At 45.5% G+C, this 15,325-nt stretch overlaps 1 long non-coding RNA gene across 1 annotated transcript; it reads left to right on the forward strand.

Moving 5' to 3' along the window:
• Positions 1-7,195: 7,195 nt before the first annotated feature.
• LOC136446181 (uncharacterized) lies at positions 7,196-8,535 on the forward strand. Its single transcript, XR_010757519.1, has 2 exons — positions 7,196-7,558; positions 8,441-8,535. It is a non-coding gene; the product is annotated as an uncharacterized lncRNA (long non-coding RNA).
• The last annotated feature ends 6,790 nt before the right edge of the window (positions 8,536-15,325 follow it).

A 15,325-nucleotide genomic window follows, 5' to 3' on the forward strand; every position in this document is an offset into this window, starting at 1 on the left:
TAATTTGTTGACATTGATCTACCATAAGTGAAATCGTTGGAGTTACAACAAATACGATGTTGTTGTTCAGGAAGGCGAAGAGCTTATGGATGCATCCCTTGCCTGAACCTGTTGGCCAAAACAAATATATATCTCTTTTGTTTCTCAGACACTGTATACTCGCTGTGTACATGGTGATAAGGCATGGGATTGTTGACAAAGTCAGGATATTCCGACCACAGCTTCTTCCACATTGCATGCGTTTCACTCCCGGGTGACATATTGGTGAAGTAATCGGATAATCAGTTGGCGAACGATGCTCCATTCTTGGCGCGCTGCGTCTGAGCGGTGTATTATCATTGTTCTCCCTCCCATAGAAACGCAGCAGCAGAGTTCTTATGTCCCGTAATTTCGGTCTTCTTCCTCTGGCTCAACACGTTTCTGTCTCTGCCGCTGAAAGGCACACCCTACTGTTCCTTACTGATTGAACAATAAACATCTCTAACATTTCAACCAGATAGGAAGTAATAGCAGTGGTCCCAGAAATCATACTTGGATTCAGGGAATATAGATACAAATGTACTGAATTATTAATCATAGTATGTTCAGTCATTCTGGAACGGATTCTGATGCAACTTGAGACTGTATTTTAGTCTCAAGATGACACTGTTTGTGGATTTATTGTCTAGTACTGGGCATATCTATCCTATTTGCTATTATAATACAAGGTTATGTACTCAATACTTAGATCTATTTGTACTTTGTGCATAGCCATCTCACTTTACAGCCCTGCCCAACACTGCCTCCCTGGCTGGAATTCCAGCGGCCCTGCCGAACACTGCCTATATATACCTGGCTGGAATTCCAGCGGCCCTGCCCAACACTGCCTATACATACCTGGCTGGAATTCCAGCGGCTCTGCCCAACACTGCCTATACATACCTGGCTGGAATTCCAGCGTCTCTGCTCAACACTGCCTCCCTGGTTGGAATCCCAGCGGCTCTAGCCTCTGCCCAGCACTGCCTCCCTGGCTGGAATTCCAGCGGTTCTGCCCAACACTGCCTTGCTGGCTGGAATTCCAGCGGTTCTGCCCAACACTGCCTATATATACCTGGCTGGAATTCCAGCGGCCCTGCCCAACACTGCCTTGCTGGCTGGAATTCCAGCGGTTCTGCCCAACACTGCCTATATATACCTGGCTGGAATTCCAGCGGCCCTGCCCAACACTGCCTCCCAGGCTGGAATTCCAGCGGCTCTAGCCTCTGCCTAGCACTGCCTCCCTGGCTGGAATTCCAGCGGTTCTGCCCAACACTGCCTACCTCGCTGGAATTTCAGCGGCTCTGCCCAACACTGCCTACCTCGCTGGAATTCCAGCGGCTCTGCCCAACACTGCCTCCCTGGCTGGAATTCCAGCGGCCCTGCCCAACACTGCCTCCCTGGCTGGAATTCCAGTGGCTCTGCCCAACACTGCCTCCCTGGCTGGAATTCCAGCGGCCCTGCCCAACATTGCCTCCCTGGCTGGAATTCCAGCGGCCCTGCCCAACACTGCCTCCATGTATGTGCTCACTTGCATCAATGGTCCCAGCACGCGGGCATGCGATCCTGCGTCGCTACGTCATGTCTGCAACAAGCAAACAAAACAAAAATGGTTACTCCTTGTTGACAAATTTGCAGCCTTTTTATGTATTACACGTATTGGTGGGTGGGGTAGACCGATAGTCTTGGACGGCGTGTTTATAAGATACATTCGCGCAGAAATAGAATCTAAGCAATCTCCAAGCAGATATTTGATTAAAAACAGCCGTTTGTAAGCTAAAGATTCTTTGTCTATTAAATCCCCTGTAATTCCTGCATTCCTAAATGTTACATTTTCCCCTTCATTACTCCCTAAAAGTTTCATCTTAATTGTAGATTCATTACTTTTAATCTTCACAGATAAGCTAATCTAATCGCGCCTCTAACTGGTCGCTAGGGGCGCTATTAGCCTAACAGATGACCCAAGGAGGTTGTGAACGCATCCTCAGAAGATAGTACTGTAAGTGCAGAAATGTTCGCGGTGGTTTTATCTTTGTGGTTTTATCTTTAACGTTAATTAAAAACCACCACGAGAAGTTTTACCCGTCTAACACTTGTCTGAACACTTCTATTGTTTAAACAGTTAACAACCACACTCAATTCTATCCCGAATGCGAAATTGAATCCCCGCAAACATTTCTGCATTTACAGTATTTCCTGGTATTCTTGTCAGCGAGTTTGCCCTGAGTCATGACTGCTTGCAAGTCAAACAAGCTAGCTGGTAAAATGAATAATGACCAACACACGATTGAATAGACGTGAACCATGTGACATAACAGTCAGAGATTTAGAAGTCAATCAAATATAACACAGGCCTTATGGGATACTACAAATACTACAAATGTCATAAGAAAATTACTGACCTCCAACTTATAGTCCGTGGTAATGCCTTAACTCGTCTTCTCCTAATATGACAATAAGAAAAAAACCGTTAGATTTGGAAAGTTGGATGATCTGGTAGTCCACATGATGTCTCAGTGTGAGACTAGGGATTCAGGTTCACGTATCCATAGTAACGATAGTTAGAACTTAATATTTAGATCCACATAAAAAAAATAGGTGCAAACAAAAACTCACGATCAAAGAGGAAATGGAGTTGAACCCACTGTGGCCTCGCTGCTGTCCTTTCGAATAGAGGCCGCGTTGTGTCCATCTATATTTGCTCAAGCCTGTTCAGCGATCGATTTTGGTCACCCCATCTCTCGAATGGGTCTACTGGCTGGATATATAAAATAACATTTTAAGTCATTGATTTTATTTCCCCACAATGTCGTAAGTTATATGAAAATGTATACCAAAATTCTAAATGTAAAAAACATTCTGAGAAGTTAACACATGAAGACAAAAATGCGCAAAAATCCTTCGTTTGTTTACCTCTCCGTCAGCCTCCTCCGAGGAGTAACCAGAGTCGTCTGTAAAATAAGAAAATATTTTCAAACATAGGCTATAAACGGGCCAGAATCAGCTCTGTATCATCACTGAATTTCTTAAACATCATTTCAAAGAATGTTAGGTAGGCTACCTGGATTATTCATCATGAAAAGTTGAAGACCGGGGAATATCAGCCGCACGTCAGCCTGCTGCTGTCACAACTGCTCAAGAATGTTTGTCTTGCTTCTTCTTTGGACGGGCAGGCTCCGGCTTGGTAGGAAATAGTTTCCCGCCGCCTCGAAACGGTCTGATTGCTCTGTCTCTCCTTCGTCCAACACCGACGGCCTTAGGCAGGGAATCCGTCACGTCAACAAACTTTCCAATAACTTATTGGCCAATGTCAACCTCTTCCTCCTGTTCTTCTTCATGAAGTTTGAAATATATGATTAATTTAGTATAATTGACTGAAACAAATTCCAAGACTTTCACATTCAAGCTATATTATATGTAGCTCACCTCAGTTGATGGCTGTGACATAGTCTAGTACTGGTGAGGTATGTGCTGAATGTACTACAGGCGCAAACTCTTTCCGAGCTGGAACGTGTTTTGTCAGTATTCGGCTACCCAGACTGATAAATTCACTGCGAATGTGAGCTTCGATCTCTGGCGTAGGAATGCAGTCTCCGATTTCTCTCGCCATCCTGAACCGCTTGTAGAACTCGGCATCACACAGTGTGCCCTGGTCAAAATTCTGATAAAAGGTCAACGGTGCCTTTACATAACGCCAGATCGCTCGGTGGATAGGATCGCCTCATATTATTTATGAAATATAGTCTCAGCAAATAATTTTTCAGCTCTAAGTCACAGTGCAATATTAGGGAAAAAGAAATCATAAAAGAAAGTTAGTTTGCCAAACTCACCCAATTATTAATATAAGGAAATTATGTCAGGACCTTTTTCATGTACAAGTGGGAGCAGAGGGTATTCTACATGATCAGAAAGGACTGTAGGCAGCGGTATGTTTCCATGCGCTCTTAGCATTAATTTGCACATTTGTTGAATTTTTGAACTTTTCGTGTGTTGTATAGTAGCCATATTTCCTCCTTGTCTGGCATTTTATCGCCGTGGCTTGCGACGTAGTACCCAAACCATACAGAGACGTCAATACACTTGCTGGACAAAGATCTCCACTCCCATCCTGAATGTCTTTAACTCACGGTGTGATGTGATTATAAATGCTGTTTGTTGATACCCATTGTTGATGTTTAGCAGCAATGTTGTTTGGCCTGACTTCGTCACAGCCGTTTATAGGGTCCATAATCACAAGTACAAAGATGTACTACTAGTAAAGTGTAATACTTACAAAAATACATGTGTGAACAGGATTCTACACAGTTGTATACATTCAAGTTTTATATGCCATATAGTATGTATTTTGACGACAATGAAGAAAACAAGTGTATTTATTCTTAGGAAACAAAAGTCAAAGATGTACTACTAGTTAAGTGTAATACCTACAAACATACAGGTGTGAACAGGATTCTACACAGTTGTATACCTTAAAGTTTTAATGTCTTATGGTAGATTTTGGGAAGTGCATACGGATTTGCGTTTCACGGAGGATAGATAGTGTGAGATTGAGGCGGGAGAGCGCAGGGACCGACTCAGGAACTGCGCGTAGCAGGAGAGTAGGTGCGCCGTGGCTGGTAGAGGTTGTTTCTTGAAGAATCGGCAGAAGGCCAGGTAGGCTGTGAAGTGAGTCTTGTGATTCGCCTGTGTCGAGGCAGCGAAGGCCGAGCGTTGTGTGCGTAGCGTGTCCTGTTGCAGAGTCCGCCATGCTGCCTCTGTGGTGGAAGGAAGGAATGGTCAGTTGAGTACGTGCTGGGTGTGAAGCAGAATCGAGAGGTTCGCTGGCTACCACGGATGAGAGAATTGGAAGAGAGAGTGGTGAATCTGGATGGTCGTCCAGACCTGGCCGTCTGTCGCGAGCTGGAACTGTGTCTGATAGCTTGGGTCTGTGTGCCAGCGACTGAGGTAGTCGGCCAACCTGTTGTCGACGCCTGGTATGTGGTGTGCGTAGAGGCGGAAGTCGTTCGTTGCCTGTAGGTAAACTAGTTCCCTGGCACAGGCCTGCATAAAGGTGTCTGTAGAACGGGATTGATGACGTACACGGTGACGGTGTTGTCGCATGCGATGTTGATTGTGCACCCGGCCCAGGCGGCGCACCATACCTTGCACGCCACGACAACCGCGAGCATCTCTAAGCGGTGGATGAGGTGGTATTGCTCGCTGATCTCTTGTGGGAACTGTGTGTGAAAGCATTCCTGTTGGAAGGTGCCCCCGCAACCGGTGAGGCAGGCGTCTGTAGTTGGTGCGTCAGGTAGGCCGCGGCCTGGCAGATCATGAATGAGTGAGACGCCGTTGAAGGCTGGGAGGAACCTGAGCCACCATTGGATGTCCTTACGAAACTCGCTATTGAGGCGAGCCCTATGATGATTGCTGCGGAGGCCTTTCAGTGTCGTTATGATGCGAGAGAGAAAGACTCGCCCCGGTGTCACGCAGGCGGAGAGGAATGAGAGTTTGCCTAGAATGGCTTGAATCTCCCGCTTTGTCGCCCGTTTCTTCGTGGTCCAGAGCTTGAGGTCGCTGAGAGTGTCGCTGAGTCTGTCGGGTGTCACTTCCTTGGACATCTTGTCTGAGTCGTAGCCGACGCCAAGGAAGGTCATTTGTGTGGAAGGTGGAGTGGCCTTGTCCGCCGACTCCTCTAGCCCGAGGTTGTCGAAGGTGTCGCCCAAGACACGAAAGGCCTCTTTCGCGCGGGTTGGTGTGTCAGCACCTCCGAAATCATCTATGTAGTTGACGCACGAGTAGCCCTGCTGAGAGTAGACGAAGGACACGGCGTTCGTTGTGCGCTGACAGGCCATAGCCGCGGACCTGAGACCGAAGGGAAATGACGAGTCGAAGTAGTAGCCGTTCCGCCATCGGTAGCCCATTAGGTGGTAGTCGTGGGGGTCGACCGGGATTTGGCGGTATGCCCTGCTGAGATCCCTCTTAAACATGAGGCAGCCTTGGCCCTTGGTGCGCAAGAGTTCCTCAAATGCGTCGTAGCTGGGGAGAGTGAGTGTGAACTGGTCGCCCAGGTATTCCTGCGCCGGGATACCGCTGTTCACAGAAGATCCTGGGGGGAAGCTGAGGTCCACGACCACCCTGCGTTTTTCTGAGTCTCGCTTGGGGACTGTTTGTAGAGGCGAACAAGCGAAGTGCTCGAATGGGGTGTCAAAGAATGGACCGTGGGTGGCGCCGAGGCGAATTTCTTTATCCAGATAGTCTTCAACGGCATCGCTGTGTTCGTTGGCTGACGGGTGATTGCGTAATGTGGATGTAGGAATGGTCGCCGCAGTGTAGCCCACCGGCCAGCCGAAGTCCAGGAAGTCGGCGACCACGCTGTCGTGGTACTGTGAGAGGGCGGCGCGCCAGGCCGAGATGTTCAGATTGGAGTTCACGGGTATGCGTAGTCCGCGGAAGTTGAAGTCTCCGGAGTCATAAATCGCCTTGTGTAGCGCCTGGGCCCGCCATGTTTTTTTTCGGGGCGCTGGGATGAGAAAGAATCAGCGTAATTCTCGCTCATTGAAATACATTTCGCCCTTGTCTTGGATGATTTGGACTTAGAGTTGATGTGGCAGAAACAGACGGACGTCTCATCACGAATTTCTACAACAGAAATCCGTCCCGAACCCTGCCATTCACGACTGTGTCCTGAGGCACGGTTCGTGACAGTGCCTGAGTGTCACAAACCGTGCCTGGGGCAAAAGCACAGTTTGTGACACTCCGGCACTGTCACGAACCGTGCCTGGACAGTGCCCGGGGCTACAACTTCCCGTAGCATTGATTTAGATCGGGCGAGCAGACTGCCTCGGGACGTCGAAGTAATCGGCAAGTGGCCCGATCCTAGTCTAGTTTCCCTGGATAGAATATATTTAGTCGTATGAATTGTTTTTTTTAGCATCTGTTATAGACACTGTCTTTTTGTGCCACTTCGATTCTAGGTCTAAGTTATTCAATTATTTTACAGAGCGAGAATTACGCTGTTCCTCCTTACCTCAGCGCCCCAAAAAACAAAGATGACGGGGGTGGGACTGCGGTAAACAAAAACACGCTGCCTTATATGGAAACGCGGGCATCACTGCCCCATCAGTCACAGTGATTGACAGCACTTCCGGGCACAGTCTGTGACGGTCGGGCTGTGTCACGTTCTGTGCCTGGTTGACATTACGGTTTTGCGTATTTTACAGAACGGCATCTCGAAAACCCCTAAATAAGCCTCCAGAACTACTTACGTCATCATCCAGCCGCCACCAAATATCCTCCCCGGACAGGGCGTACACATGTGCCGCCATAAAATAGTGCGGCCAAACAGGGAACGTCTTATGAATATGCGGCTATCTTAGATTGTGTTATTGGATTTAATTGCTTTCGTACTGGCGTTTGTAATTTTTTAACAGTGTAATCTGTAAGGAAGTCATTCATCTGGATCTTAAAAAAGCATTCCAGATGTGTACGCGCATGGATACAAAAGGAATGCGTCGGTCCTGTGTGGCGTGGAATTTAGTCAGACCAGGGCGGCCATTGTAAGGTGAGGTTGTACAGAAAGGATTTTAGTGTTTTGACTTATTTTCTGCCACGAAAACACTCCCGGTTACCGCGTAGTTTAGCTGTTTTAGTCATGAGTAAGTACATTGAGGTTCAAGGCTGTTACTGGTGTGGTTCGAGGTTTTATTTCGTGAGGAGCATGGCGGCCGTATGTGGGAGACATAATTTTTCTGATGTTGAACATGTCGGGGAAATGATCGGGAAATTTTCGCCAATGCCGGCGGTAATGTTATTATATTTGTGTGGAACCTGGAGGCTGTAGACGACATTTCTGTGATTTTTGTGCGCGTAAATGTCAGTTTCCGTTACCGAGTCCTGCAGCTAGATCCTATAGGTAGAGAACAAAGGACCGGGTGGCGTATGGCGTGGTCTGGGCTGGCCATACGGGTTCTTTGTACTGAATTATGATACTGGAAACTTCGTTAGTGGGCAATAGTACACAGTGTATTAAAGGGCACAAGTACCAGAGAAAGTACCTGGGTGTTTTTACCTTCGCATTGTTGGAAATGTAACTAACGTGACATCCTTTGTTATACTGTATTATTGTACTCAGTTGTTACTAACAATTCTGAGTATGCATCTAAATTCCTATTGTTACTAACTATTCTGAGTATGCAGCTCAAAATCTAACAATGTTAGATTTCGAGCTGCATACTCAGAATAAAGGCAATAATGACTTAATGGAATCTACACGGGTGTCTAAAAATAGGTAGCTTTTTCAACCCCATAATATCCTGCCAATCAAAAATGTGATTGGCAAATTGAAGTTATTCGTTCCCTCTTGTGTCTCATTTATAGAAAGATACATGTGTGTGCTATAAATAGATTATGCATTGAAAATTATATGTGTATTTCTTTCCCACAGGTCTACGCAGTTTGAAGGGATTGTGACAACACATATGTGATGTCTGAAGTGTTCATCTCCAAATGTGGCAAATCATCCCACTATCTACAAAAGATAGCTGAAACATTACAACCTGCCTTCAACAACAGAAGCTGCTCCGATGAAACTTCCAAACACATCAAAATGTACACATAGGTGACAGCAAATATGTATTGGCTACGGCGGGACATCCAGCTTACTCAGAGTGTGTTAGTCAGCTGTCAAGCCTCTTGGAAACCCAGACTTCGGGGACTGTGCCTTTGGTTCAGTGGGGGCTTGTTCGGCTTAGTTAGATGGGTTTGCTGGATGCCTAAGCCACAAATAATGTATCATCCCTTTTGCTCTTGTTCCTGGTGTCAACTGCTGTGGATGACCCACATGAAAATGAACATTGCGAGAAACAGTCGGCCTCTGGAGACTACAGGAGAACAGTGCATACAACAGGAACAGCCTGTCGCAATCGTATATTATCCTGCTCCGTTGAACATGCCATTAGCAGTCTTTTGTTGCTAACCAAACCTAACTTATTAGTTATAAGCCAGTCATCCTCTACAGTCAACCTATCTTATGTCTGGAAAAGAAAAGACATTCCTGCACAGTATTCTCTAGACTCAGTTCTACACGACGTCCAGCTGTGCTTTTAGTAACACTATAGAAAAAAAAAGATATTTTACCGCATGTAGTTGCTATTGTCATCCTTAATGGTGTCGTTGTCACCCGGTTTGATAGTCATCCTGTCTTCGGGGCTTACCATTTTGCTGGTATCACAAATAAGCCCCTCGCCTGAAATGACTTACTGATGCACTTAAAATATGACCACAGATAGGTGCTGAAAAGATTGGCAGATGCCACTTTTGTATGCATCAAGGTTAACTAAACTTGTTCTCATCAAATGGATGGTCCTCTAGCATGTCAGGCAATGTAATAAATATTTCTTTTGATAGATTTCCGTAACGAGTACTTGGTTCGTGTTCAACCTTGTCCCCTTTTTCATGTGCCCGCATCTCTGGTCTTCCTGGCTTCATCAACTACTCATCAACTAGCTTCTGCACAACCTTAGTACCCTCAAGTGCTATCAACATGCTGAATTCTTAGTCAGAAATGTTTTACTGCCGCCTCCCTCCTTCGGTAATAGTAGTATGCATAAAGAACGTTTTATGTTTCAAAAGAATAAAGCATTCATCAAAACCTTTGCTTCCAACGCTTGTTTGCCCTCTGCGCTTTGCATCCTCTCAACTGCGTTCTCTTTCCTCGAGGTCTCAATTCAACTTCAATCCTCGGACTCTTACAAATGGACTGATACTAGTGGTGATGAAACAGACTGGCTTGAACTAACCTTTAACTTTAAAAAATGCAATTCGGATATCCAGGATGTCCCAAGCACTTGCGCCGTGAATGGCACCTTTTTTGTTGTTGACAACATGTGGCTCTGTCGACAGGTGTTCAGGACTGAGGCAGAAACACATGCCATAGATGACTGATGTCTCTGCTACCGAGGTCAAATTTGCCTTTCCATGCCATGTAAGCTACACTATGTACATTCATTCGTTTTCTTCTAGCTAAAACGTGCCCGGAATCCAGGGCACATAGATGACACTTAAGTTGGATCTTTGAATTACTTGTCCGGTTCATACACAGGTGCATACTGACATACACAGGTGCTAAATACTTAAGTCAGTTCCTTCCACGCTCACAGGCTCTCATCATAACTATTGCAGTAAGCCTCACTCATCCAGTCAAGGATAGCGAGGTTCACCCGCAGCATGTAATTCCTCTTCCCCAAGTTGATCCTTTTGTCATGATAAACCAACATGGCATTGTTGAAACTTTCAACATACTGTGTGTCATTTGCCTGGTGGGAAGGACGAAAAACATTCATTCGCAATCGATCAAGTAATCCTCAATATTGTTAAAGGACCATTCCCTGCCTCGCTGACCAGGATGTGAAAAAAATAGTTCATTGCGAGGTTGGAGTCTTGGTTGGGTATATTGGGGATGTGTTTCTTTCATGCACAATTGCCCCCGTGATGTGTGTTTCTAATCTTGTATTTCCACCTGACTGAGTGCAACAATAGAGCGATATAAATCTAAATATTTTGATAATGGTAAACAAAGCAAGATGTAAAATATACAAAGGCTGACAAAAAAATAGTAACCTCCATGCACATACTTGCCAGCAATGAGCTTTCCCTTCACCTCTGCTACAAAACCTGACACGACATGGTTATGTGACTCCAAACTTTTGTAGTTTTTAAACTGTTCAGTAGTGTAATAACTTATCTGAAGGACAAGGTAATTGAACAATCACTGTTTTACAGGCGGCAAACATTAAGGGTCAAACTGATGACTCGGAATAGTCACTGGGTCTATGTCAATGACAGCAATTTTCTCAATATACCGACGCTTGATATGGCTTTCCAAAGTCAAGGCAGTCGTTGACAGAACTGGTGCAGTCTTCCTCTTGTATTGGCCGAGCATGTGTATGTCCACTTGGAACGGACTGCAAGCCCAGTGTGTTTCCCTCCCCCGAATTTAGTTGCAAGCCCATCCCCATTTTATTATTTCTGGATGTTAGTGAACTAAATGTCTGAGTTAACACACTCCTTAACCGACATTAACGCAGCTCCGCTTGGTACTATAAAACCACTTGTCGAGTCTTGCTTTTTGCTCCCCCATGTCTTGGCCTGGTCCATCGTTGGACTTGCCTGGGCCATGGGAGGTTTGGCTTGTTTCTCCAAAACGCTGAAGATTCCTCGTGGAAATCTGGACATCGATACGTTATTGTCATTGCTGTCCCGGTGTTGAACTTTTTTGTGATGAGTAAGGGTTTTTCACGCTTGTGCAAGAAACAGACTCTGCCAGCAAAGAGTTCCAAGATCTTTCTCTCACTGACAATGTAGTACGATCCCAGATTGATCTTCTCAACATTATTGATGACCGTCTTCACTTCTGCTGCATCGCCCTCCTCTGACTCAATGGTAGACTCAGAATCTGACAATACGCATGAAATGTCTATTTCTCCCTGTACTGTAGTTCCAGATGAGATAGTCATAATGGAAGGGGTCCTAAAACGATTACCAAATAGCCCAACTACCAGTCTTTCAGATACCCTGCCTCCCTGATACGTTTCCGGGCCTGCAGCTTTGATCTCGTATCTTTTTTTATCTCGTCTCGATCATCGTACGTCACTGCGCGCCCTTACCCTTGCCCCGGAAAGTGCACGTTCTACTGGGGCCAACTGACTTTTACCTTCTTTGCTATGTTCTTAATTGTACAAGAGCGACCGCGTCTGACATGATGCTGACCCCAGTAAAGTTCTCACGGTCTGTCATCACTTGAATCCCCGTCTCCTACGAACATGGAGATTAGGTTTAGTACAATATTTCTTTTGTTCCTGTTCATCGCGTTATCATTAGCACATGTGGTATTTGTGGTATAAGTGATTTCTGATGGCGTCTACTACGAGCCTGATTTTGTCTGGCTCCCTCTGGTACCTAGCCAGTTGCTTCTCTATGTTTGACTTTCCCTTCCTTGGCAATTCGCTTAAGGCCCGGTAACCCGTGGGTTTGGTGGCATCAGCAGGGGTGGCGAGGGTGGTAGTGTTGTTTTTCAGCTGTTTTTTCCACCTGTTGTTGATCTCTTTTTCTTGATGCCTGCGGGTTAGTGCCTGAATCCCCTTCTCTGTATACGCGTTCCAAAACGCCTCTAGGCCATCCCCAGAGGTGTCCTTGACTCTAGTAATGGTTAAAGAAATAACATACCTCATTAAATCATTGCCTTATTGCATCCTCCGCTTTAAACAAAAACTTTGTACAAACTCTAAAAGAGACCTATGATATATCAATAAGTTCAGCTTTTGCAAAATGATGCAGACTGTTTAGTCTTATGTGTCTCGTCACCCACATTCCGGTTTCCCAAACCTTAAAATTTTTGTCCCGAGTATCCAGATTATAGTTAGGCTATAGGCTATGGGGAGTGTTGTGCGCGTAGGATATTGCTAATTTTGTGTTTGTTGAAACTGGCCATACAGCCTAGCAGTCACGTTCTAATTCGTGTTGTTGATATGTCGAAGTTTAGCCATGTACTCTCCTGGTATAGAAAACACGTCCTTCTGTCTTATTTGCAGGCCTAAAGAAAATGGCCGCAACCGATTTCTACTGTTTTCAAGTCTTGGAAAGGTTGGCTTCCAGAAACAATAGAAAAACAGCAAAGAAAATGTCCAATAAAACATACGTAGAATGACCAGAACTGTACTATACGATAGCAATACTTTGGCACCCAGTTATAATTTTTCCCATCCATTAAGTAAAACCTCATGAGTTACGTATCCAGTAAACATGTGGACGACGTTCAGTGAAGTAACTGTCGTTGGTTAGTTAACTACAAACTTCAAATTCGCCTGCCAGGCGGTAGGAGCTTATCTGACGGAACAGCCAGGGTGGAAAAAAGCGAGGTTTCGATTTCGTCAGCATAAAAACAGTCACATACAATCTTACATTCACCTGAGGGAACATGGCGGAGAATCTCGTCACTCTTGGGGGACACTTGGGCTTAGGCGATGGCGTGTGCATGGCCGGCTGGAGAAACTTAATCAGGTTATCCACTGCATTATCCCCTGGCGGGGTGGATAGCTCGTGTGCACCTCCGTCAAGGTGTAGGTGTAGGATCTTGGCGCCCCTCTGGTCTTAGGTTTTGCCTGGTCGAAGGAATGCTAATTGGGAAGGGCAGAACATCCAGCTTACTCAGGGTGTGTTAGTCAGGTTTACTTAAATTCAAAGCTGTCAAGCCTCTTGGAAACCCAGACTTCGGGGACTGGGCCTCTGGCTCAGTTGGGGCTTGTTCAGCTCAGTTAGATGGGTATGCTCTATGTTCTTATTATGTGCAATTCTTGCTCTTTTCCCTGATTCTTTGCTATGAAACATTAAATCTGCTAGATTGAAATCTCTACCCTAACATACACATTACTCCCTTCCAAAGCCCAGCCCGCTAACAATGGCCTCCTCCATTGCCGTGCTGAATTCCTGCTGAGAGAGGGTTGCCATGTTCTGTGGCATTGTCAGGGTAAAGACACAGGTGTTTGGCACTGGAAGGCACTTGCAACCTGCAAGACACTCGTTGTAGAAGTGGCTTCATCTGCCCGCCAGTTTGTGGTTCAGCATCCATGGCTTTGACAAACGTTAACAAGTCACCAAGGGAGACACGGCCATCACATGAACGTTAATAACAAAAAATACATTACTGTAAGTCTAACTTGAATTGTACTAAGTTCTTGTGAAATGATTGTGACTACGAATCATGCAAGGTATTAGACACTTCAACAGCATCTAGCATGATGCTTGGCCAAGACACTATTGTGATGAAGTTCTCCCTCCATGATTCACATCATGCAAAGTAGTGTAAAATGTAAGTTTATAAACATGTACACCTATTAAAAATATCCAACTATGACAACTATGTAGAAAGCTTTGATTGTTTTCATTTCGAAAAACATTATTACTTATACAGTGGTGTCGTGCTCAAGCTTATAGCTTATGTTAGCTTTGATTGGCAACAATGCCTTGACTGTTAACACTTTAAGAAGCTTCCGTTTTTAATGTATTTGAAGGGAATGAAAACCTGACTAACTTTCTTCTACACAATCCATCCACTTTGTCAGCTTCTGCAAGATGTCTTTCTGTCTCTCTTTTCGGTTTCACCCATCTCTGCCCATTTGACATCTAGTGACCGTTTTATGTCATCTGCAGTGACTGGTTCTGTTTATTTCTGTAGTAGCGCTCCACCCAGCTGGGGCTCGCTCTCCAGAACATCGATGTCGATGGCTGACTGTTGTGATTAGAACTAAGAATTATATATAATATGTAAATGCCATACATGTTTTACATAACAAATAGTTTAAATGAGTTCAAACTGATATTTATCGTCAATACCGACCGGTAAGCATCCTAGCACACCGTGGCATGGACTCAAAAACAATATATACATCCGGCATGTGGTGGTCGGGAACCTGTAACCAGGGCGGCTCTACGACAGGGCTAGGCGTGCGGGTTGGCTCGGACTCAGCGGCAAGGCTAACCGTCTCCGACCCGGGCAGCTCTACGGCAGGGCTAGGCGTGCGGGCTGGCTCACACTCAGCGGCAGGGCTTACCCGTCTCAGAGCGGGGTTGCGCCTGGGGGGATGGGGGTCCGGATTGTACGGGTACATCTGGAATTAGGAAGGAAACGACGATGCATTAACTGTAAGATATTGGTGTACTTGTGTAAGCTTTATGGAATCCCGAAGACAAAGTCTGGAGATTCGCTGCTCTACTGTGATGGTTCCGAGAGTAAAGCCAGGGCTCCGATGATCATTTCTGATCCTTTATTTAAATCCTGTGTTCTTGGAGGATACGAGTGGCCGACAGTCTCAAGATGACAACGCAAAGAAAAGGGGATGTCACTTCCCTGGTCCTGGAGATTAGTGGGGAATTCCCCTAAAAACACTGAGTTCTCTAATCTCTCCCAGATTCTAAGTGTTGGCGAATAATCCAACTGTCTCTTCCCCTGGATGTAGCGTACAATCTCCAGGACTCCAAAACCTCTCTCTCTCTCAGTCATAGACTTTTTATCCCTCCACTTTTGGTTCTACATCTGCCCAAATTTGGTTAAACCAGTCTAGAATCGATCAATCTGTTTGGGCCGTTCTTGTACAAACAATTTGTAAACTTGAAACTTCTCCAACCACCTTGATTGACAACTCTTATGATCATTCGTGAATAACTTCATTCCTTTCAAATTAAACTATCATTTGTCTCCGGTTTGACCCCAACCTTGAGCGGACGTGCGATGGGTTCATGTCCTTTACCTCACTATTTCTGACAGCAGCATGAC

The sequence above is a fragment of the Branchiostoma lanceolatum genome, chromosome 12, assembly GCF_035083965.1.
Source record: "Branchiostoma lanceolatum isolate klBraLanc5 chromosome 12, klBraLanc5.hap2, whole genome shotgun sequence".
In the NCBI taxonomy this organism is placed as follows: Eukaryota; Metazoa; Chordata; class Leptocardii; order Amphioxiformes; family Branchiostomatidae; genus Branchiostoma; species Branchiostoma lanceolatum.